General features: G+C 36.3%; 1 long non-coding RNA gene across 1 annotated transcript in view; it reads right to left on the bottom strand.

The window, feature by feature from the left end:
- Nucleotides 1-24,245, bottom strand: part of LOC118625721 — a 130,453-nt gene that overhangs the window by 3,989 nt on the left and 102,219 nt on the right. The window contains exon 4 of the long non-coding RNA XR_004958713.1: nucleotides 9,866-9,938. This is a non-coding gene — a long non-coding RNA (uncharacterized LOC118625721). The remainder of the gene's footprint in view (nucleotides 1-9,865; nucleotides 9,939-24,245) is intronic.

Below are 24,245 nucleotides of genomic sequence, written 5' to 3'. Positions count from 1 at the left end.
GCTTCACTAGAGCACCTATGTGTTAGCCATGCCTCTGATAGAAAAGATAGATCCTACATCCATGATCCTCGGCCAATCACCCTTGTCCCTGCAGGTCTCCACTGCCTATCTTCTACCCAGAGGACATCTTGGGGGAAATTGTATTTTCACTATTTATTGGGCTTAGGCCTCACATTCCTACGTGCTATCCTATCCAGTGAAGCAGGTTGGCCACCTATAAGCCACTCACCAAAATAAAAAAATAAAAAATTTAAATACCAAAGCATACTTGCTTTCCAAATTATTTTCTCCTAATATATCATTATGTTATTCATTAACAGATGAGAGTACAGAATGCCACCAATATTTAATTTGTATTATTCATTACACCTTAAATTAGCCTTTATAAATATCAGCCACTACATAACAGCACTAAAAATGAATCACTGCTAAAAACAAGAACTGAACCAGTTAGACACAGTTTGCTTTGCTAAAAAACAAATTCTAACTAAGAAGAGAATTCTAAGGCTAGAGCCAGAATGAGGTTGAGGAGACAGCCTCATAATAACCTCCTGGAATTCTGCTATTTGTATAACAATGACAAAAATTCCCTTTCAATATGACACATCTTAATGAAGGAGATTGTACATTAATACAATTTTATTTGGCCATTTAAATATCACGAAGATAAATAATTCCCTGTCCTTCTCACCCCCCACCTACACACACACACACACACACACACACACACACACACACTGCAAAGTGTCCTTTAGGGATGATGATAGAGTGTGAGAGAATTCTCCACATCAAGATCACTCTCTCAAAATTTACAGCAAAGCCAAGTCTTGGATAAGAGAGGTTAACAGGTACTAAAGAAGTGGGTTCAAAATTAGTGAAAGAGTTTCATAACACGTGTAAATCAAATCAATATGCTGTCAACCTTAAATCCATACAGGGCTGTATGTCAGTTTTATCTCCATAAAACTGAGGGGGAAATTAGTGAAAGAAAGAATGTGAAAAAGCAAGCTAAAAGTCAATATATGATGAGATGATAAGAAGCCGAATCTGTCAAGTGTCCTAGTTCAGGCACTAAAATAAGCACATTAAATGTATTTCATCAACTTTATCTCAAAGGCATTCTACCTTTCAATCTATAGCACACTCGGACAGGCCAGAATGCATATGGAGTAAATGAAAGAACCCAAACAGTTTTGCAATTCTGCTTATAACTTCAGTCTCTGGGATTTTCTTTCAGGAAACTGTCTCTAGAGAAGTAAGGTTTTTCTCAGCTGCTTTCAGTGTTATGTTACTTTGATTGATCTTAGGTGATTCTTTTTGTCACTTTCTTTAGAGTTTTGTTAATTAGTGCTGAGCTAATGTTAGCAGACCGTACAGATAAGCTGACAAATGACCGAAAACATGTTAACAGAAGATTGCTCAAAACTCCCTTGCCACCAGTCAGAAATAATTGGTACCTTTCTTTAAGCTTTCCTAGGAGAATGACAAATCAAGAGAAAATGCCTTTATTATGAAGGATTTTTCATCAGTTCTGGAAATGAAATCATTTCACCATTTTAACTTCCAAAGAGCTAAAAAATAATAATAATAATAATAATGATACAGTAAATTTTAATTTTAAAAATTACAGAACTAGTATATAAAATGGGAATGAAGCCTTACTTCCAAATATCTATAACTAATTCAAGAGGTAGTTGTGCATAGTTGAGCATTTTTATGCCTAAGAAATTATTTAAACTATCTCAGTTTGGAAATGGAAAGTTAGCTATTAACATTTCTCATGCCTCTATTGAGTAGTGAGATTTTTAAAAACATCCAAAATCTTCTTTACAAAAATGAGCTTATCAGACTTCTACTCTGCCAAAGGAAATACGTCTGATCCTTCTTTTAAATTTTACCAAATTATTTCTGATTTTTCTTGAAAAATAAATGCCATATAACCTTGCTTTCTAAAAGTATGTTTTTACATCAAAGAGTGAAAGAATTTTTTTCTTCTTTTGGTTTCAACAAATGGGGGGTGGGAGGGAGACTCCAACAAAGCAGCTCACACATGCAATGTTTTTCATTACAACATCTGATGTTATCCACTTTTAATGAAATTTCATAAATGTTAGGTTTTCTTAACTCACTTTTATATATACACAAGTAATTTCTGCGCATTTGTTAGAATCCATCCAGTTTGCACACAGACAGTCCATAAGGATGTTCTACTAGGGTTTTGGCTGTGGAAAGTGTGGGGTTATAAACCTTACTCTAAAGAAAACTCGCTAATAAAGATCCAGATTTATAAAACAGATACTGTGTAGAATGACTATTAAAGACTCACTGAAAGATTTCCCCAGAGTTTCTTTCAGTAGCAAATACCCTAAAGGTTTTAAAATAATTGACTTAACCAACATTTTTTTTATCCCCTATGTGTCAATTGTTCTAATGAGCATGGAGGAAGAAAAAATGAGAAAATTCTAATACCTGTCTTCCAGAAGTTCAAGTTTAATGGTTGAGGAAAATCCATAGGCAAATAATAATATTTTATATATTTAGAATCTTACTTTGTCCCCAAAGTAATTTAGCTCACTAAGTTACAAAAACTGTGGGATAAGTGCAATATTAAAAGTACAAACAGAGCATAGAAGAGGAAATAATAAACACAATTCAATTTATAGTGAAATATATGAGAACTTTGATGATAAATAAAAGAGTGGGAATCCTATGCAGAACCCATAGATGGAATCTTGGCACAGTGACAAATCACAACTTTGGATACATTTATATAACTAAAGTCTATAAGTGAGTTAATATCTATCAATAATTGGCAGATAAATAGGTTCTGCTATTTTGCATTATTTTTCCCCCTCAATTTAAAGGGTTGTTGATTTCATAGACAGCCATGCAAATGCTTATTTGAAGCAACACATCAAAATATTATTTGGGGGGGGGAAGCCAAGAAAAAAATAATTAATTTATCTATGTCTTCTTTGTTTCCTTATCTAATTGTTTGGGGTTTAGATTCTTTGGGAATTATTAAACGTCCAAATAAATAAAAATAAAGCATTAACCCTTTAAAATTATAGTTAGAAAACATCAGCTCCATGATTCAACATATACGTAAGGCAGAGAAAATAAAGAGTTATGTTTTGTGTTCCATTTATAGTTTCTAGAAAGTAGTTACAGCCTCCCTTAATAAGAACTTGTAGTGGACATGTGCTTTTGGTCTGCCTAGAATCAAAGAATCTCTTTGGGGAAGCATTGCTGCTGTCCTTGGTCCTGATAGCTGTAGGAGGAAGCATGCTACTCAAGCCTGGCCATGGTAATAAGATCAGGAAGGCCATGTGATACAAGTCAGTCCAATCGCGGTCATTGGCAAAATTTTGGCTGGAGCTACAAGAAAAGAGGTGCTAGTTGTAAAAACTAATGTATGTGTAGAGATGTTGAATGTCCTACTAAGCGTGTGAGTGTGTGTGTGTGTGTGTGTGTGTGTGTGTGTGTGTGTTGACTTAATGTCTTTGAAATGAGTTTTGGCAGCTGCAACTGAAGGAGTCTTGATTAATGTGAGTTCACATCCCCTCTCTTCCTTTCTTCTCACTTCTTTATATATGACTTAGAAGACTACAGACTATAACAATTAGACTGTAAAATAAACTGTTTTGTATGAGAAAGACAAAAATTTAAAGAAATAAATATTACATGTAAATAGTTTCTCTCTGAATAAAAAATAAGTATTATAAACGAAAAGAAAAATTTGTTATGGTACAAAATAAAAAAACTCACAAATAAACATTTAATGCTTTATAAGCCTAACTCTGGAAACTTCAGAGAATTTTAGAGCATAGACTATATGGTGTTATGTCAGTATTTGATTAAAGCTCTACTGTTTACTGAAAAACCTTATTCAAAGATATGACCATTCTTCAACCCCAGGAAGGCAGAAAAAATATATTCGTGATGTTTCTTTGCTAAATTTAATAGTGTATTAGCTAGACCATTTACAAAATAAAAGAACCAGAGGGGGAAAAAAACAGAAAATGGTTCTGGCTGTCACATAATATTCTATGGAGAAAATACAAAATCATGCTTTTCTACTGATGTTTCTTTGATTGAAAGACAGTGGGTGAAAATCGGGGAACAGACTAAGTTGTTGGGAAACTGTACCTTCATGTTGTCAACACCTTACAGGAAAAGAAAAGCAAAGAGAACTTGCCTCTTTCCTGGCTCAAGTAGAATTTGAACAGTGACATTTAAGAGAAAGCAAATTACTCTCTTTTTAAAACCCCTCTACTTTCTGTGATGCTCCCCTTCTGACAGAATTGGGTGTTTTTCCAAAAACATGCAATGCATATTGTTAGTATATACTTCGGTCATTTCTCTTCATTTGGTTTTATACCTCCTCCAGGTGCCGTCAGCATTTCTTGCATGCCTACCTACATGAAGATAAAGATGCTTTGGCAGACCTACTATTTGGCATAGGCAATCTAATCTCCAAGTGACGGTGTCAGTATTCTCATAAGAAGCAAGCTGTGCTTCCAAACACTGTTATACAAGCAGACAACATGAGCAATGCCACAAGCAAATAAAGTAAACAATATGAGCAATGCCACCCCCTTTTTTAGCTAATTTTTGCCCTCTTTTTAAGGCATTTGCTCAATATGTTTTCTTCTTCTTCTTTTTTAATTGCTACATTAACCACCAGCATCAGAAAATACCATGTGCGGCCAATCTGCTGCCCAAGTTAAAACTGTTTAATATTTCAGTGTTTCCAAAAATGATGCACCACATTTGGCTCTGCCTGTAATCTTGTTTTCAATTTCTGTCTGCCTGGGGCATCTTCCCCCTGCCACATATTCATATGAGCCTAACTGCACCCCATGCAGTGCCAGATGCTAGAAATGCCATGACACCAAAGCATGTGACACGAGGATGATCTGCTCTTTCCCTTACAATTAAAAGAGAAAACTGGGTGTATATTGTCTCCCACTTGGCCACATCACAAACACAGCCAACAGATGTCACCACATGTGATTTATGTAATTACAAAGGAAAGATGTAAATATGCCCCTTAATTTTTTTTTTCAATCAGGAACTGGAGCCCCATCAGGTTGGCTACCTTGTGAAGAAAAGCAGGTGTAAACATAAACAAAAGAACCCAAGGTAAACAGCACTTGGTGGCCTCTGTCCAAAACCATGTCACACATTTGCCTCATGCTTTAACACATCTGTCATTTCCTATTGGGAGCTGCCTAGGCACTGGGTTGGCAACAAGCCAGAATTAAACCCACTGGCAACTATTCATCCCATGTCCATCAGCATGTGCTCTGAAAACCCCTCAGCCTCCTCAGACTCAGCAGCAGCAGCCAGTGTTTCTTTGATAACTGCTACCTCCCAGCAAATTGCAGGTAGAACAGACACCCACCTGAGAACACTCGTTTTCATCTCTGTACTCCCTAACTGCTAACAAGCTTCTCTCTAATAACCATATAAAACCCAGCTACCACACACTGAAAGAAGGCTATTTTTAAGAAAACAAAACCAAGTAGTAAAAATAAGGTTGGCAGCATCAATTATAGACATGAGGACACTGTGAATAAATTACTGCTGATGCTAGGTACAAAGTGTAACAGTCTGGCTTAAAGGAGTAAATACAACAAGAAGTTGTGAATTTTACAACTGTGCCCCAAATTCAGTCTGTGGTTAGACCTTTGGCTTGGGTTCTATTGATTTATCTTTAATATTAGCATTTAACCAACTCCAAAATTATCTTTTCTCCTAGAATTGATGTACACACCAAATAATCACAATGTAATGCTTCATTATTCTTCAAACATTTAGTGCTAATAGGCTCAGCATTAGACATCAAAAAAATAATCAGAGAGAATTATGCGGCTACCAATAATTTTCCCGGATATATACATTCCCTATAAAAGAAGGCTTCAAATGTTCAGGTGTGAATTCATGTTTTCAGGTTATTTCTGTAGCATTTAATATCTCAAGTGATAATGTAATGGTATCAAAATTAGCCAGACCCATTTCCTCCCATAAATGTATATCTGACTCCCTTGAAAATTAATATTATTGCCATGGGTTCCCATTGGTTCTCAGATTCCTATACCCTGTTAGATAAACCAAAAGGAACTAAATTTAAAAGAAGCAACCATAACTGCCCTGTACCTTGGTGATGTACAGCATTTGTATTTCTCTTCAGTCCCATTCCTCACCTCCACACTCAGGCTTCAGCATTTACATTGATGACCACCTAGTACACGGACGTCATAGCCTGTATCTCCTTGGCTTCAATGGCCTCCTTCCTGAACCAGCCACAAACATTTCTGAACATCCTCATCATAAAGTTCTATTCCTACTAAACTGCAAGTGCCATGAGAGCAGAAGCTACAGCTTGCTCATTTTTGCAGCTCCCACAGCATCTGGCAAAATTACTAGCACATAATACACCATTGAGGCTCAAAAATCTTTTTGTTTGAATGCCATGGATTGGAGACCTTTCCCTCAATGTGCTCTCCTCCATGATCACAAAGCTGTCATCTGTTTTCCTCCTCATCTCCAGTCACATCTGCACTTTATTATAAAAAATTTAAAAACCAAGTCTTTCACACATCTTTCAGTCCATCATAATCTTTCCACTGACAACAGAATCCTTATTCAGTCCTGGATTGCTGTGGGGTCACTTCTCTGCCAGCCTTATCACCACCATCTACTGGCAAGTTTACCCCCAAATTAATTTCCCACATATACATGCACTTCCCCTCTTTTTCTAAGCTGACTAGGATGTCTAGAGAAAGATTCAAAGGTGGCTGAGTGTAGTCTCATATTGGGGAATTGCAAGTAGACTTATTTGCTATCTCTCATCAACTCTTGGTTTACTCCTCAGGATTTCCCAGAATTTTTTGCCCCTTAAGCCCTTAACCATTCACACTTCAAGCATGTCAGATTTGCTAATGGTCTACTTCAAGAGGCTGATGTCACATGTAGGTTGTATAAATGAATGCTATGCATCAATGAAGTGCATCCTATGCAGTTAAAATAGAAACAAAGATTTTAGTTTCTCAATGCTTGTTAATGTGATATCTCAGTGAAAGCTCTTTGTCATGGGGAAGACTCAGTCATGTGGTCAACCCACACTTTGATATGTGACTTTATTCCCAACAAATAATTTATTTGAGAAGTTGAGCAAACATGCTATCTTCACTAAAAAAAATGTTGACATAGATACTAATACCTGTCCAAGGATGAGACCACCATTTAAACTTTGGAACAAAAAACAAAGCTGCAAACTTGACTTATTGCTCACCTAGGTAAGGGAGAGCTAAGTTGTTTAGGCACCATCTCACTGAATTAAGCAAAATGCTGATATTACACAGGCTTTTAAGGAAAGGGGTTGGGGAGGAGGGGATTATGTTAGTTACAGAGGAAATAGTAGGTTCACATTAGACTTAAAAGGTGATTTATGTTGAATTAAGAAACATGGTTATGTTTGGTTACAGAAACAGGAGTTGGTTGATGTCAGTCTTAGATGCAAGTTCATTGAAGTGAATCTACTGCTGATTGGCTGACTTTCAAAGCATGAGGTCACTGATTGGTTGGCTTTCAGAGTTAAGTACACAGAAGCAAATTGTCATTGATCAATTAGACAGGATTAAAATCAGTTCTGGTGTTTACTGGTTATCATGTTAGTTTTAATCCTAGGAGTATGAGGACTAAAACATTCTCACACCTAGTAAATTTTGGTGTTGATATTTTTTAGTTCCATCTAACATAAACATACCATTCCCTCAACTAAAATAGAAGACCTAAGTTTGCTTAGAGGCTTTATTTGATTTGTCAAAGTCCATCAATTGGTAGTGATAATACAAAGTGGCATATTGAGAAAATTATGAAATTCCTCCCAGGACCAGCAGGATAGAATAACATCATTCATTAACAATGTTTGCTATGGAGAAAAGAACTCAATGGCAACATTATGCCATGTCTTTTCTGATTCTGCCTGAGATCCAAAGCTGCTCAGACTATATTTGGCTAGGTCAGACTCCCTGAATGGTTATGGCAGAGATTCATTTTCATAAGAAACTGAACAGGCTGAGTTCTAAGCAATTTGAATTTAAGCATAACAATGACCTGGATGGAATCATGGGTATGTATGCTAAAACAATGAGGACAAAATTCAGTGAAATGTTGGTAAATTAAAACAGTGAAAGAACAAACATTTATTTCCAGGAGGAAGAAATTTTTAATTAAAAAACACGTCGTTTTTTAATAATAACTTTTTCTCTGAAAACAACTCTATATCAACTTATAAAATTTTATAATAATGAATAAAATGTTTCCTAAGTTTAATTCTCTAAAGTTATTAATTTTATATTGAAATGTAATATATTATTTTTTAAATTTTAGCTATAAGGCATCTGTGTCTTCAAAAACAAAGGGATCTTATTCCAATAATTAATATACCTCCACACAAAAACTATTATTGGATACAGTAGTATTCAGTCTCTCTCCAGAGTTGACATGTGCATTTCTTCACTTTATGAAAGCAACTCTCAAGATCTAAGGCTATAATCATTTCCAAATTGGGGGAAACAAAAATCTGAACTGGACACTTTGTTAGAGTATAAGAATATGTCACTTTTATGGATCTGGCAAGCAGCCATATCTCAACTTATTTTTGTCATCCTTGGTTCATCCCCAAAAGGAAAACTTAATCTTTATAATAAAAATTAAAAGAAAATGAGGGTTCAAATAACTGAAGGAATTCATGCTTTTAGAAAATTCTATAGGTCTCCAGGAGTATTCCTTATGACTATCAAGGGTCTGCTCAATTCTAATGTTTCCTCAAATATTCAGGGTTGAATCATGTTATAAAATTGTATATCTCTAGTATTTTCTGTAGGACAAAATATCTTGATCTCTCTACTCATCAGGATATAAACCAAAGCTGAACTCTTGGTGATCTTTCTACCACAATGATGATTCTTTATACTCTAAATAGTTAATTTAGGGGACATTAGTAAGCACTTCCCCTGTAGAGTCTTCTACTAATACCATGAGGAAAGAATAAAGAACTACATAAAGACTATTAGGAAATTACAGATGAATAATAACAAAAAAAATAGGATTTAATATCAACATATCATAAAAATTGAAAAAATAAAGGTTAAAAAAAAAAGGCAGCATCATTCACTAATGGTATGACTGAGTAAATTTCTTAACTTCTCTGAAATGTATTCTCCACATTTCTAAAATGGCAAACTCTCTCGTTGAATTTTTTACTGTTAATTGTGGCAATTTGGGTCAAGTGCCTATTCAGTATTTAATGCATGACAAGTGTTAGTAATATGAATAAGGTCAGAGTAAGATTTGGTATGGAAACAAAAGACAGCTTCCTCAGGAAAGTGAAATCTGAGCCAGCTCCCAAAGTAAAGTTCAAAGAGGAAAACAATCCATTCTAGGTAAGGACACAAGCAAAGAAAAGAACATGGAAATTTTCAAGAAAAACATTTAATTATGTTCATCTTAGAAATTATATTCTACTGTCTAATTCTGCATAAGACCATATTATCTTTCTTTTTCATAGTAACATAGAAACTGAATTGAAAGAGCCCTTGAAATGATAGCTTATCTGTTAGCTCAGCTTGAGACAGTTGGGATCATTTTTAAGCTACTCACTTGTTACTTGCTTGAGATGACAAAAAAAAAAAAGGGCAATTTTCAAAATATAAAGCCTTTTATTTGGCAGCTAAGCCTGTCTTTAACTTAAGGCTAAGATAACACATCTTGAAGGAGCTGCTGCCTGGGTGTCCTCGGCAAGGGCACCAGTCCTTCCAGATCCCGCTCCCCTTTCCCCAGCGCTGTCACTCACCATTAATGCTCCTGACACTGTGCTTCATCCAGGCCACTTGCTGAGGTGGAAGGTGTTTCTCCTGAGTGTCTCACTTATGAGCAGAGAACAATAGTCAACATAAAAACTTCAGTCAAGCAAAAGCCTAAAGAAAAAACTCCTGCCACAAACAACTTCTGTTTGTCCATCTCAATAGATGGAAATACCAGGTGTTTATTAGAGTATACACATTGTAAGAAGAGACAGGGTCACTTGTGAAAAAATTGCCTAAATTAATAATTTTTTTAAATAACCTTCAATAATAGTTAATGTGGTGGTCAGGTCCTCTAGGAGTTTGGGGAGTGCGGGCCAGCTATCGACCTCATCATCATGTTGGCCTCAGTAGCATCGGTTCTTAGAAGAGCACTTGAGCACCACGCCTCAGCGTCTGAAGCTGCTGGGCAGGAACCTGCTGTATATTGCTGCTAAATGAGGTGCTGCAGTCTGGTTATTGTCTCCTCATGGGGACCTTCCCCTTCAACTCTTTCTTCTCAGGCTTCATCTCTTGTGTGGGGAGTTTCATCCTAGCAGACTGTCTGAGAATACCAATCAACCCACAGAACAAAGCAGATTTCCAAGGCATCTCCCCAGAGCGCGCCTTTGCTGATTTGCTCTTGGCCAGCACCATCCTGCACCTAGTTGTCATGAACTTCATTGGCTGAATCATTCCTATTTGCTTAATTGAGGAATGGGAAGGTAGAAAATGTTCACTTTTTTATTTCCCCTGGAGGAGAGCTCTTGAAGTGGCAGCTTATTAGGCACATGGATTTTCTTCAGATTTATACTTACTGCTGGCTTTGATTTGGTATGCTGGTGGAGAATCAGAGACATCCCCTAGCTTCTGTGTCAGAACAACTTGTAGTGAGCATGTATTTCCGTGACCACTCCCTTCAAATGTGCAACCCTTTTGCCTTTCAAATTAAACTCCACGCTACTCCTTAAAATAATAACCTTTAATAAAGTGGATTAATAAAACCTCCATAGACTTAGTAGTTCTGTTTTAAAAGTTTTGTTTTCTAAAGAATGAATATATGAAAGATAAATGCTATTTACAGCAAAAACAGAATAACTTTTGTATACCAACACTTCCACCAAAAGTAACAAGAAAGGCTCTATAAAATAGTTTTTAAAGTATGTGGGCATTGGGGAGCTTTGGGGGGCTCTAGGAATTGAGGGGCCATGTTCTCAGAAAAAAAGAGAAATTCTTTGAGGTGAGCCCAATACTCTGCACACAGATTTCCCCTTGGGGTGTTTGCTGAACAAAGTACGAAGGGAGAGACTGAAGGCAGAGATTTAAAAGTTTTGCAGAATACAAATTCCAAAAGGCAAACAAACCAATGGATCTTCTTTCATAGAGCTACAGAGAACAAAATATTACACTGTTGGCCTGCTCAGGTAGCCAGGTGGGCCAGAGCAGCTGAGATCACTGACAAAAGAGAAGCAAAGAGAAGTAAGCACAAACTCACATAAGTGTTCCCCTCATAACGTTTTCCAGTTCTTACATTGCACAAGGGAAAGTAACTAGGAAGCTGGGCAAAAACCTTCAGCAAACCTAGTGCAGCTTTCCAGTCTCACATGCCAATGAAACAAAAGGTGAAGTTCAAGATTTGCCAAGTAAGACAGCCCAGGAATATACCCTAAGCTCTAATTTGGAAACTTTTGAGTTCTATCATCTGAGATGGGGCAAACCTTAAACTCTAGACATATAAAGTCCAAAATATAGTCTAGAGTTTCTTCAATCCCTGATTAGATTAAGGGGTCTGCCCTGCTGTAGTTGCCTAACAGAGAAGAGGGTGAATCACCTCTGGGGGAAGATAGCATCATCTAGAACCTCTCCACTTTTTCATATATAATGCCATGATTCAATTTAAAAAAAGAGTAGGCTTATATATAAACAGGACCAGTTGAAAAGCTGACACTAGAAACAGACCACCAGATAACTCAGTTACCATATACAAACTTTAAAAGGTATAAATGATGTTTAAGAAAATAGAGAATTTCACCTGAGAACTAAAATCTATAAAAAATAATTAATTTTAAATGGTAGAACTGAAAAGTAAAATAATTGACATGAAACTGTGATTAATGTTTCAACAACAAACTAGATATGAAGAATTCATAAACAAAAAGATAAGTTATTGTAAAATAGGCTGATAACAGGAAGAAAGGGATACAAAAAGAGTATAAGAGATGGGAACATAAAGAAAAAGTCTAAGGTTCATATCACTGGCAATCTGGGATGAGAGTATGAGAGAATCCGGCCAAAGCAATTTTTGAAGAAATATGGTTGATTCAGTTTTAAGACTTATGAAAAACATCAATCTATAGATTTATAAAGTTCAAAGAATTCCAAAGAGATTAAACAAAAAGAAAACAGATCTAAGCACATTATAACCAAAACTCCTAAAAAAAAATTATAAAGAAAAAAATATTAAAAATCAGCGAGAAGAACAAAACTCATTAGCTTCAAATGAGCTACCAAATTAACAGCTAAATTCTAATGGAAATGATGGAAGCCAGAATACAATAGAATAAGTGCTGAAAGACTTCTTTAAAATCCAGAATAGAATTATATATCCAGAGAAAATAAGCTTTAAAGATAAAAATGTAATACCTAATGTTGAGGAAGATGCAATTAGGTATGTGGTATTTGCTATTTACTCTGAAATAGTCCTAAAGAATTATATATAATCAGAGCAAGAAAAAGCATAAATCCAATGTCGTAAAATGCTAACTGTAGGAAAGTTGAATAAAAGATATACAGATACTGTTTGTACTATTATTGCTGCTTTCTTGTTAGTATGAAATTACTTCAAAAACAACAGTTTTAAGAAAATAAAATATGAAAAGATGAAGCATCTCTCCCCATTATATCATATCTCTCCTTTTCAAAAACTACAAAACAAAAAAAAATTATAACAAATAAAGTTAAATAGAGAACATTCCAGAAATTCAAAGACAGAGAAATCTTGTCCTTACAAAGTCCATACTAAAAGAAATACTAAAGGAAGTTTTTTAGGCAGAAGAAAAATAATCCCAATGAACCTTTGAAAATGTAAGCATAGAAGAGCAAAAAAAAAAGGGGGGTAAATAAGGGACTAGAATGACTCTCTAAAGATTAATGGAAGTACACCAGAAGATTGCATTTAGATTAAGATATCACAAAACCAAAAAATAGAGTGCAGAGGAAGATATTTTTAAGTTCAAAAGAAATACATTTTGATACAGAAAATAAGAGTATCAAAGTAATTTTTCTGTTGGGATAAAATCATGCCAAAAGAAGAAAAAAAATCACTACAGATAAGAAAAGCATGGATTTATAACCATAATCAATTCTCCTTTCCTCTGTTTTCTCTCCAATCCTACTCCCTCCCCGACAACTATATCAACAGTATTACCATTACTGTTGTGTTGCCTCAATTTTCCCAAATAGTCACCCTTTGAGAAGCAAGGTAACAAAAGTTCTAACAAGCACCAGATTTCTTGGACACCACTACTTAGAATAGTTCTTACAAAGACTATGTTCATCAATCAAATTTTTAGAAAAATGGTTAGAGATACCATACAAAATGGCGATGGAGTAAATGGAAGCTACACAGACCATCTCCCAGGACCAAACTGGAATTGCAACCAAAATAAAGACAATTCGTTGGGAAAAAGAAACAGAAAAGAAGCTTGCAAGTACCATATAAACAGGGACATTGAATTGATCCTGGTAGGATTTCAGAGGCATGAGAGGAGGCCTGGGAGCCCATGGACAGCAGCAGTCTTAGCTGTGAGCAGCACCCATGGGGCTACACTCCCACGCCTGCTATATAGCACACAGGGCTGGGACAGAGTGCTAAAAGAGCCACTCACCATGGGCTCCAGCAGAGGGAGGGCAGACTGGACTAAAACTATGTGCAGACACTCGAGATTTGGAGGGCACTCAGAGCATTTGCTGAGTTGTGGCCACAAAAACAGTGGTCATGTTAGTCCTTCCCTGAGCTCTGAGGAGAGGCAGCAGCCCCTCCCTTGGAGATTCAACCCTACCTGACAGGCCATTGAAATGCAAATTGAGGATTATTAACAACCAGCATCTGTCCCACCCTCAGAAAATCTCCTTACACTGAACACCTGAGGGAGTTTATCATTCAAATGAGAACCCAAGGCTCTTCAAGTAACCCGACTAATAGCCTCCAGGCTAAAAGCTAGAGGATAACTGAACCATTCCTGGGCTTGGAACTCTACCCTAGAAAATAAGACATGACAGTGGTGTTTAACCTGGGTCCTTCCACGCTCATCCAAACCCAGGAGAGGAAGCCAAAAACAGCAGAACACCAACACCCACAGGGAAAATTTGGCAGGCTCCAAAACCCACTGAGATCATGAAAATGGTGAAACAGAGAAATAAATCCCAAATGAAAGAACAAGAGAACTTTACTGAAGATAGGATAAAATAAATGCAGTTAAGCAAGTTAACAGAGCTAGAATTCAGAGCCATGATCTTGAGGAAGCTCAACAGTATGAGTAAGGACATCAACACCACAAGTAAAGACATAGAAACATTGAAAATCAATGAATTGAAAATTAAAAACCACCAAGAAGAAATGAAGAATGACATATCAGAAATAAAGAACACATTGGAAGGACTAAACAGCAGAGTAGAGGAAGCTAAGGACTGGATCAGTGCATTAGAAGAAAGACAGGGTAGAAAAAAATCAACCAATTAGAAAATCAAAAGGAAAAAACAATTAGAAAACAGGAAGACACCTTAAGAGAACTGTGGGACAACTGGAAACCTAATAATATTCACATCATAGGAGCCACCGAGGAAGAAGAAAATGAGCAAGGGTTAGAAAATATATTTGAAGAAATAGTGACAGAAAACTTCCCTAATTTTATGAAGGAAGAAGGCATTCAAGCTCAAGAAAAACAGAGAGCCCAAAGTAAGAAGAACCCAAACAGGCCCACACAAAACACATAGTAATTAAAATGCCAAAAATTAAAAACAAAGAGAGAATCCTAAAGGCAGCAAGAGATAAGCAACAGGTTACCTACAAAGGAAACCCCATAAGGTTATCATATGAATTCTCAGCAGAAACACTACAGGCCAGAAGGGAATGGCATGAAGTAATCAAGGTCATGAAAAACAAGGATCTGAATCCAAGACTACTCTACCCAGCAAGGCTGTCATTCAAAATAGAAGGTCATATAAGGAGCTTCCCAGACAGAAAAAGGCTAAGGAAATACATTAGCACCAAACCAGCACTGCAAGAAATATTAAAAAGACTACTATAATTATTAGAAGAAATAGGAAGAAAAATATAACCACCCTAAACAAAAATGGCACTAAATAAGTACATATCAATAATCATCTTAAATGTAAATGGATTGAATGCTCTGATAAAAAGACACAGAGTAGCTGACTAAATAAGAGAGCATGGCTCACATATATGTTGTATACAAGACATCCACCCTACAACAAAAGACTCACATAGGTTGAAAGTAAAGGGATGGAAAAAGATTAATCAAGCAAATGGAAAGAAAGAAAAAAAAAAGCTGGGGTAGCAATATTCATATCTGATAAAGTAGATTTCAAAATGTAGGCCATAAATACAGACAAAGAAGGCCACTACATAATATTGAAAGAATCTATCCAACAGGAAGATATAACTTTGGTAAACCCAATATAGAAGAACCAAAATATATTAAAAATTTTCTGAAGGACTTCAAAGGAGAAATCAATGGCAATACAATCATAGCACCAAATATCAACATACCACTGACATCACTGGATACATCCTTTAGAAAAAAAATTAGCAAGGAAACAAAAACTCTAAATGAAGCACTAGACCAAATAGATTTAATAGATATTTACGGAGAATTACAACCCAAAACTACAGAATTCACATTCTTCTCAAGTGCACATGGGACATTCTCCAAGATAGACCACATGTTAGGACACAAACTAAGTCTCTACAAGTTCAAGAAGATGAAATCACATCAAGCATCTTCTTAGATCACAATGGCATGCAACTAGAAATCAATTGCAACAAGAATATGCAAAGACATTTGAACACATGGAGGCTAAATAACATGTCATTAAACAATGAATGGGTTACTGAGAAGATCAAAGAAGAAATTAAAAACTTCTTGGAAACCAATGAAAATGAACACACAACAACACAAAATTTATAGGATGCAGCGAAAGCAGTTCTGAGAGGGAAGTTCATAGCACTACAGGCCTACCTCAAGAAACAAGAAAATTTCTAATAGACTATCTAACCTCACAACTTAAAGAACTAGAAAGCAAACAAAAAGAAAACCCCAGAGCACGTAGAAGGAAGAAAATATGAAGATCAGAGCAGTAATAAATGACATGGGGACAAAAAAAAATAACAATTCAAAGGATCAATGAAACAAAGAGCTGATTTTTCAAAAAGATAAACAAGATTGATAGACCCTTAGCTAGACTCACCAAGAAACAGAGAGAGAGAACCCAAATACACAAAATTAGAAATGAAAAAGAAGAAGTAACAACTGACACCACAGAAATACAGATCATTAACAAATACTATGAACAATTATATGGCAACAAATTTGGCAATCTAAGTAAAATGGACAAATTTCTAGAAACACATAGTCTCCAAATACTGGACCTGGAAGAGATAGAAAATTCGAACAGACCAATAACACCTAAGGAAATTAAAGAGGTAATCAAGACTCTCCCAGCAAACGAAAGCCCAGGCCCGAATGTCTTAACGGGGGAGTTTTACCGAACATTAAAGAACTAACACCCATTCTCCTCAAATTATTTCAAATAATTCAAGAAGAAAGAAGACTTCCTAACTGATTTTATGATGCCAGCATAATTCTAATTCCAAAATCAGAAAAAACACTACAAAGAAAGAAAATTACAGGCCAATATCCCTAATAAACATAGATGCCAAAATCCTGAACAAAACACTAGCAAATCGAATCCAGCAATACTTCAAAAAAATTATTCACCATGACCAAGTGGGATTCATCCCAGGGATGCAAGGCTGGTACAATATTCACAAACCAATAAATGTGATATACCACATAAACAAAATGAAGAATAAAAACCACATGATAATATCAATAGATGCTGATAAAGCATTTGACAAAATCTAGCACCCATTTCTGATAAAAATGCTCAGCAATCTGGGAATAGAGGGATCATATCTCAACACAATAAAGGCCATATATAAATGCTCTACAGCCAACATCATACTCAATGTGCAAAAACTAAAAGCATTTCCCTTAAGAACAGGAACAAGGCAAGGATGCCCACTTTCACCACTCCTATTTAACATAGTACTGGAAGTCTTAGCCACAGCAATCAGACAGGAAAAAATATAAAAGGGATCCAAATTGGAAAGGAGGAAGTGAAACTGTCATTATTTGCAGATGACATGATATTATACATAGAAAACATAAAGACTCCATCAAAAATCTACTAGACTAGAATTTGGCAAAGTAGCAGGATACAAAATTAATGTCAAGAAATCAATGGCATTCCTATACATCAATGATGAAGTCACAGAAAGAGAAACTAAAAAAACAATTCCATTTAAGATCGTGGCAAAAAAATTAAGATACCTAGTAATAAACTTAACCAAAGAAGTAAAGGACCTATTTGCAGAAAACTACAGGACATTGAAAAAAGAAATAGAGGAAGATATAAAAAAGTCGAAGCACATACCTTGTTCACGGATTGGAAGAATTAACATCATTAAAATGTCCATATTACCCAAAGCAATCTATAGATTTAATGCAATCCCCATCAAAATACCAATGACATATTTCACAGAACTAGAACAAATACTTCAAAAGTTCATATGGAACCATAAAAGACCCCAAATAGCCACAGCAATCTTGAAAAAGAAGGACAAAGTAGGTGGGATCAGGTTATACTACAAAGCTACTGTAATCAAAACAGTCTGGTACTGGCACAAGAACAGGCATATAGACCAGTGGAACAGAACAGAGAATCCAGAAATGGACCCAAGACAATATGCTCAATTAATATTTGACAAAGGTGGCAAGAGCATACAATGGAATAAAGATAGCCTCTTTAATAAATGATGTTGGAATAATTGGACAGCTACATGCAAAAAAATGAAACTAGACCATCAACTTACACCATACACAAGAATAAACTCAAAATGGATAAAAGACTTAAATGTGACTCATGAATCCATAAAAATCCTAGAAGAAAATCTAGGCAACAAAATTTCAGACATCATATACAGCAGAATTTTCACTGATACATCACCTAAGGTAACAGAACCAAAGGAAAAAATGAACACATAGGACTATGTCAAACTAAAAACCTTCTGCACAGCAAAAGAAACAACCATCAAAATGAAAAGGCAACCCACTGTATGGGAGAGCATCATTGCCAATGATACACTAGATAAATTTTCAAAATACATAGAGTACTCGTAGAACTCAACAAAAGCAAGACAAAGAACCTAATTAAAAAATGGGCAGAGGAGCTAAATAGACACCTCTCCAGACAGAAAATGCTCAACATTATTAATCATCAGAGAGATACAAATTAAAACACCTATGTGGTATCACCTTACACCTGTCAGAATGGCTGCCATCAACAAATTATCAAACAACAAGTGTTGGTGAGGGTGTGGAGAAAAAGGGACTCTAGTTCACTGCTGGTGGGAATGCAGACTGGTGAAGCCACTATGGAAAAGACTATGGTGTTACCTCAAGAAATTAAAAATTGAACTGCCATTTGACCCAGTGATCTCACTTCTATATACCCTAAAAATATACCCTAAGAAACCTGAAATACCAATCGGAAAGAATATATGTACCCCCATGTTCATAGCAGCACTATTTACAATAGCTAAGATCTGGAAACAGCCCAAATGTCCATCAGTAGATGAATGGATAAAAAAGCTGTGGTACATATACACAATGGAGTACTATGTAGCTGTAAGAAAGAAAGATCTCTTATCCTTTGAGACGACATGGAGGGACCAGGAAAGTTTTATCCTAAGCAAAACCAGCCAAGCAGAAACAGACAAATACCACATGATTTTACTTATTTGTGGAATATAATGAACATAACAGACTAAGGGATAGTGTAGTCCCAGAGACACAGAAGTAGGGTACAGACTGACAACCCTCAGAAGAGGGGATGGTAGGAGGAGGGGAAAGATAAACCACAGAACTTATATGCATGTACGCATAACCAATGGACGTGGACAACAAAGCTGTGGACAGGGTGCAGGGGATGGGGAGGAGGGTGTCAATAGGGGGAAAAAAGTAGAAACTCCTGTAACAAAATAAATTAATAAAAATTTTTAAAATGGACATAAAGGGACCTGGAGAGTATCATGCTAAGCGAAATACAGTAAGCCAATCAGAGAAAGACAAATACCACATAATCTCACTTATTTGTGTAATATAATGAACAAAAAAAAGCTGATGAACAAAATAGACCCAGAGACATGCAAAAGAATACTGTCAGGCTGACAAATCTCAGAAGAGGGGGTTTGGGGGCAGTGCATGAAATAAACGTAAGAACTTATATGCATGTACATAGACAACAATGCTTGGTGGGTGATGGGATAAGGAGGAGGGTATCTTCTGGTGAAAGGAGAAACATCTGTAACAAAGATAAGTTAAGAAAAAAATAATAAATAAAAATTATAAAAAATTAAAAATAAAACTGGTTAGAGAACAAAGACATACAAAAAGTTTATATTCTTTTCTATTAAAATGAACTTATCGCTACATCTTGGAAGCAAGTAAGTCTATACTCTTACATCCTGCCTTTCATTGTTCAGAAAGTCAATGTAGATATAGTTATACTCAAGTCTCTTCCATTCTAACCTGAACACAAAAATAATGAAGCTGGTAAAGTGAGTTCCCTTGGAAATCCCCATCACTCTTTCACTCCAAACATATAACAGTAATAGCTTAAAAGTGTCTTTAAAATACACAGGTAAAATAAAAATATATCAATATCTTCATGGTTCAGATACTTTTTTAAAAATCCATAATAATGAAAGTGGGTTGCAGCTCTAAGCTCTGGGATTAAAAACAGGTGCTGGCCTCTGGGAAGTCAACTGCTAACAGAGAATAAAGACAAAAGCACTCCATGCATGTCAGAGCCTACATTCAGGCTCAGTGTTGACAATATGTGCTAGGGCAAGGTTATTCCTATCTGGGAGGCCTTGGATCACAAGAAAGAACAAAGGCTTCCAGGACTGAATGTACAATATCCCCAAGCCAATATTAAAACATCATTTTAAACTGGGAACTCTGTGACTCTAAAGGGAAACAACACCAAGTACAAGAACTGTGTCAGAAGAGAGGGGAAAATATCTCTCACTTAAGATGAGATTGAAAGTCAAAATCCAAAACCTCACAGAGAAATCTACCCCATTAGAGAAAATTCCACAAAATTACTTAAAGGAAATACTGATTTAAAAAAATGGAGACAATAAAGCATATGAAAGATTTTTTAAACAAGCATTTTAATATCTTCAAACTGATAAAATATGGAAAATCCTTTAATTACAAAACTAGAAGAGTAGGGAACAAAATTGGTAGATATGAAACAAAAAGAAAATGTTTGATAGGACTTTTAAGTCGATTATAAATGCTAAAATGAAGGGGAAAAAAATCTAGGAAAGAATTTAGAAGACAAGATAAACTTTTGGCTAGATACCCTTAAAGAATTTGTTATTGAATTGCTGCTAAGGAATTCACCCTTGAATGTTAGTTCTCCTCAGTTTCTTCCTTGAAATTCTGGACTGCTCATTTTACATGTTCTATAAGAAAAACCTCAGTCTTTCCTCCTGTATTTCTCCTTGACTCTCACAAAACTCCCACACTCACAACACTTCTGACACCAGATATGTGAAGTTTTCTCCCAATACCAAGCAACTCTGTGATACCAGCTGGGTGTCCTACAGTTTAACTCAGTCTGACACAGAGGCAGTGTCAGATCTCACAGGTTAAGGGCTCAGTCTCACAAGATTACCCCAATTTCAGATGTCAGTCTCAAGTGGTAGGTCACCAGGTTACCTACCCACAACTTCTTTCTGACTTAGCTACAAGTCACAGGTTCCCATGACTGTCCTCCCACACACACTGAATTCCACTATTTGCTAGAGCAGCTCCCAGAGCTCAGTGAAACACTTATTTACATTTACCATTTTATTAATGAATATAAGGAAGGATACAGATGAACATCCAGATGAAGAGGCACACAGGGCAAGGTCTGAGAAGGTCCCATGGCAGGAGCCTCTATCCCCATGAAGTTGGGGTGTGCCACTCTACCTGTATGTAGATGTGTTCACCCCCCTGGAAGCTCTCTGAACCCAATACTATTAGGATTTTTAATGAACACTTTATCAAGTAAGCATGATCAATTATTAACTCCATTTCCTGCCCCTCCCTTTTTTCTGGAGGATGAGGGGTGGGGCTGAAAATTCTAAGCTTCTGATTATGGCTTGGTCTTTCTAATGACCAGCCCCATTCAAGAGCCATCCAGAAGCCCACCCAGAGTCACCTCATTAGAATAAAGGGTGCCCCTAGTGCTCTTATCACTTAGGAATTTATAAGGATTTGAGGGGCTCTGTTCAAGGAACTGGGGGCACACACACACACACACATTATCTTATATATGCTCTCATTTGCAATCACATCTTTTTCAAAAGTTTTTAAAGTTCTGATGATTAGTTCCAAATTTTTGTCTCCAGAAGGGACCTCTACCTAATATATAACTAGGTATAATATAGGGATATATCAGAGAATATAACCAACTGCCTGATGGGCACATTCAGCTGGATGGGCTGTAGGTACCTCAAATTCAACACATCCCAAACTCAACTCATCAACTTCTCTCTCACCCTATAATCTGCTCTTTCCTTCAATATTCTCTACCCAAGTAACTGCTGCTACTATTTATTCATTTATCCAGGTCAGGAACCAGTGAACCATTCTTGATTACACTCTCTCTACTATCTCCTAAGAACATTTATGAACTCTATCCCCATGGCTCCATCCTAATATAAGCCTACATCATCTTTTATTAGTTCCCCTTAATTTCAATAACTCTTTCATGATATCTTGCCTTTAGTTTGAATTTTACAAATTTTCTGTCCTCCAGACAACTGCTAGATAAGTTATCTCTAGAGAATTAGAAATATAACAATGACTGTTTTACTTCTCTTTATAAAATTCTTCAGTGTCTCTCCATTAACTTAAAATAAAGCAAATGAGGAGAGGTATCCTAAGAGTAAGAAAGGTATGACTTCACTATTTGTTCCTTAAGGGCAGAGACCATCTTTCTTATCATTGTAGCTACACAATTTCGGACACATCATTAAATGCTTAATGGATAATTTTATGAATGAATATATTACTGAATATCAAAATAAGGTTAAAATTCAGGCAGCTTTGTTTTTGTGGTCCTGTCTATATAAGCTCTACTCCCTGTCTCTCTAGCATTTAAGAGAGATGATTTGAAGTTGACATGACTACAAACAGAAAGATCAAATAGAAAGGCTGTGTTTGGCTGAAATTGAGATTAGGAACTCGGTTGCAGAGCAAGGCAGACTGAGGTTTAAATTCCAACATCACTATTAAATAGTTGTGTGACTTTGAACAAGTGGCTTACTCTCTAGATGTTGATTTTCTTGACCATAAAAATGGAGACAGTGATAGTGTCTGCCTTCTTGTATAGATGAAATGAAGTGATGCATATAAGTTGTTTGGCAGGCCGAAGTTCCCAGTAGGTGTTGAATAAATGTTAGCTTCTATTATTTTTATTCTCCATAGTTCACTAGGTATCTCTTGGATGGATTTCTCTCAGAACACTGGAATCCACTGGCTGGTACTGGGCAAGGATGCTCTGTCACAGAAATACCTTCAGACAAACTGGAAAGCCCTCACAATTGTTCTGAGAATAACCACTGTTCAATTCTTTTGTTAATTGTTTTTGTACTTGCTGTTAATTGTAATGAACAATATCTTACAGAGCTTCCCGGTTTATTAGATCCTTGTATCTCCACCCATTTCTAGCCCATAGCAAATGCTGGTCATTACACTTCACTGAAAATAGCTGTTCTTTAAGAACAACATTGATGCCCTGGCCTGTTTGGCTCAGTGGTTAGAGTGTCGGCCTGCGGTCCCGAGAGACCCGAGTTCGGTTCCGCTAAGGGCGCGTACCTCGGTTGCAGTTTGTCCCTGGCCCTGGTCGGTTGTGCGGGTGGCAGCCACTCGATGTGTCCCTTTCACATCAATGTTTCTTCTCTCTCTCTCTCTGTTCCTCTCTCTCCCTCCCACTCTACCTGAACAAAAAATGGAAAAATGTCCTCGGGTGAGGATAAATAAATAAAGAAAGAAAGAAAGAAAGAAAGAACAATATTGATTCACAGAGACAGCTTTAAAAAGTAAGGCATCTGATGCTCTAGTCCATGTAATCTTGCGTCTATGGTGGCTCTCTGTCCACCCTGGGATTAGTAATGAATTAAATTAAAATGTTAGATTATATAAAGACAAAACCCCTATTTCACACTTTACCCGAAGTCTCCTGAGACTGCACACTGCATGTTTAACATATGTAAATGCTTAGTAAGATGTATATTCTTTCTTTACTCATTCTCTGATCTATGAATCCAGAGTGCATCCAGAAACTACATCAGGGAGGCCAGTAACACCACTTTTTAATATAAAATTTCCATTCCTAAATACCACCAAACCTATATTTTGCTTTTTCTAAGTTACTTCAAATTATATACACCAGGCTATTTACCCAATGGCACATTATACAGCAATAAACAACAATATGGGTAAATCTTAGCAATGTAATAAATTAATCAATAATCACAAAAGATTACATACCACACAATACCCTTTTTGTGAAACTAAAGCAACTATAATTACAATTTATAATTGTAGGGCTAGGCATACATATCGTATAATAAAAGTTCATAAAAAGGACAGAAAAGGAGTGATGAATACAGGCTCAAACTCACTGATACTACCTGAGGGAAGAGGCTGGAAGATGGGGTGGGAAGGAGAGATTGGTTAGATTAAATATTACCTGGTTAGATGAAGGTTATTGTCAAGAAACTAGCCCTGGCTTTGGGTAGCAAATTTATGAGTGCTTATTACATTATTAAAAGTAACTATATCCGTCTATGTATCAGCAAGGACCCATTCAGGAAAACAACAACCACACCAATCATTTTAACAGAGAAAATTTAATATAGGAAATTGGTTAAATAAGTATTTGAAGAATTAAAAAGCAAAAGAGAGCACAATGGTAGCATAGATATGGCGACTGTGGGAATCAGCTACGATCCTTAGGGCTGGA

Source organism: Molossus molossus, unplaced genomic scaffold, assembly GCF_014108415.1.
Source record: "Molossus molossus isolate mMolMol1 unplaced genomic scaffold, mMolMol1.p scaffold_m16_p_11, whole genome shotgun sequence".
Lineage (NCBI taxonomy): Eukaryota > Metazoa > Chordata > Mammalia > Chiroptera > Molossidae > Molossus > Molossus molossus.
The sequence above is the reverse complement of the archived record's forward strand: the minus strand, read 5'-3'. Positions and strand labels throughout refer to the sequence as shown.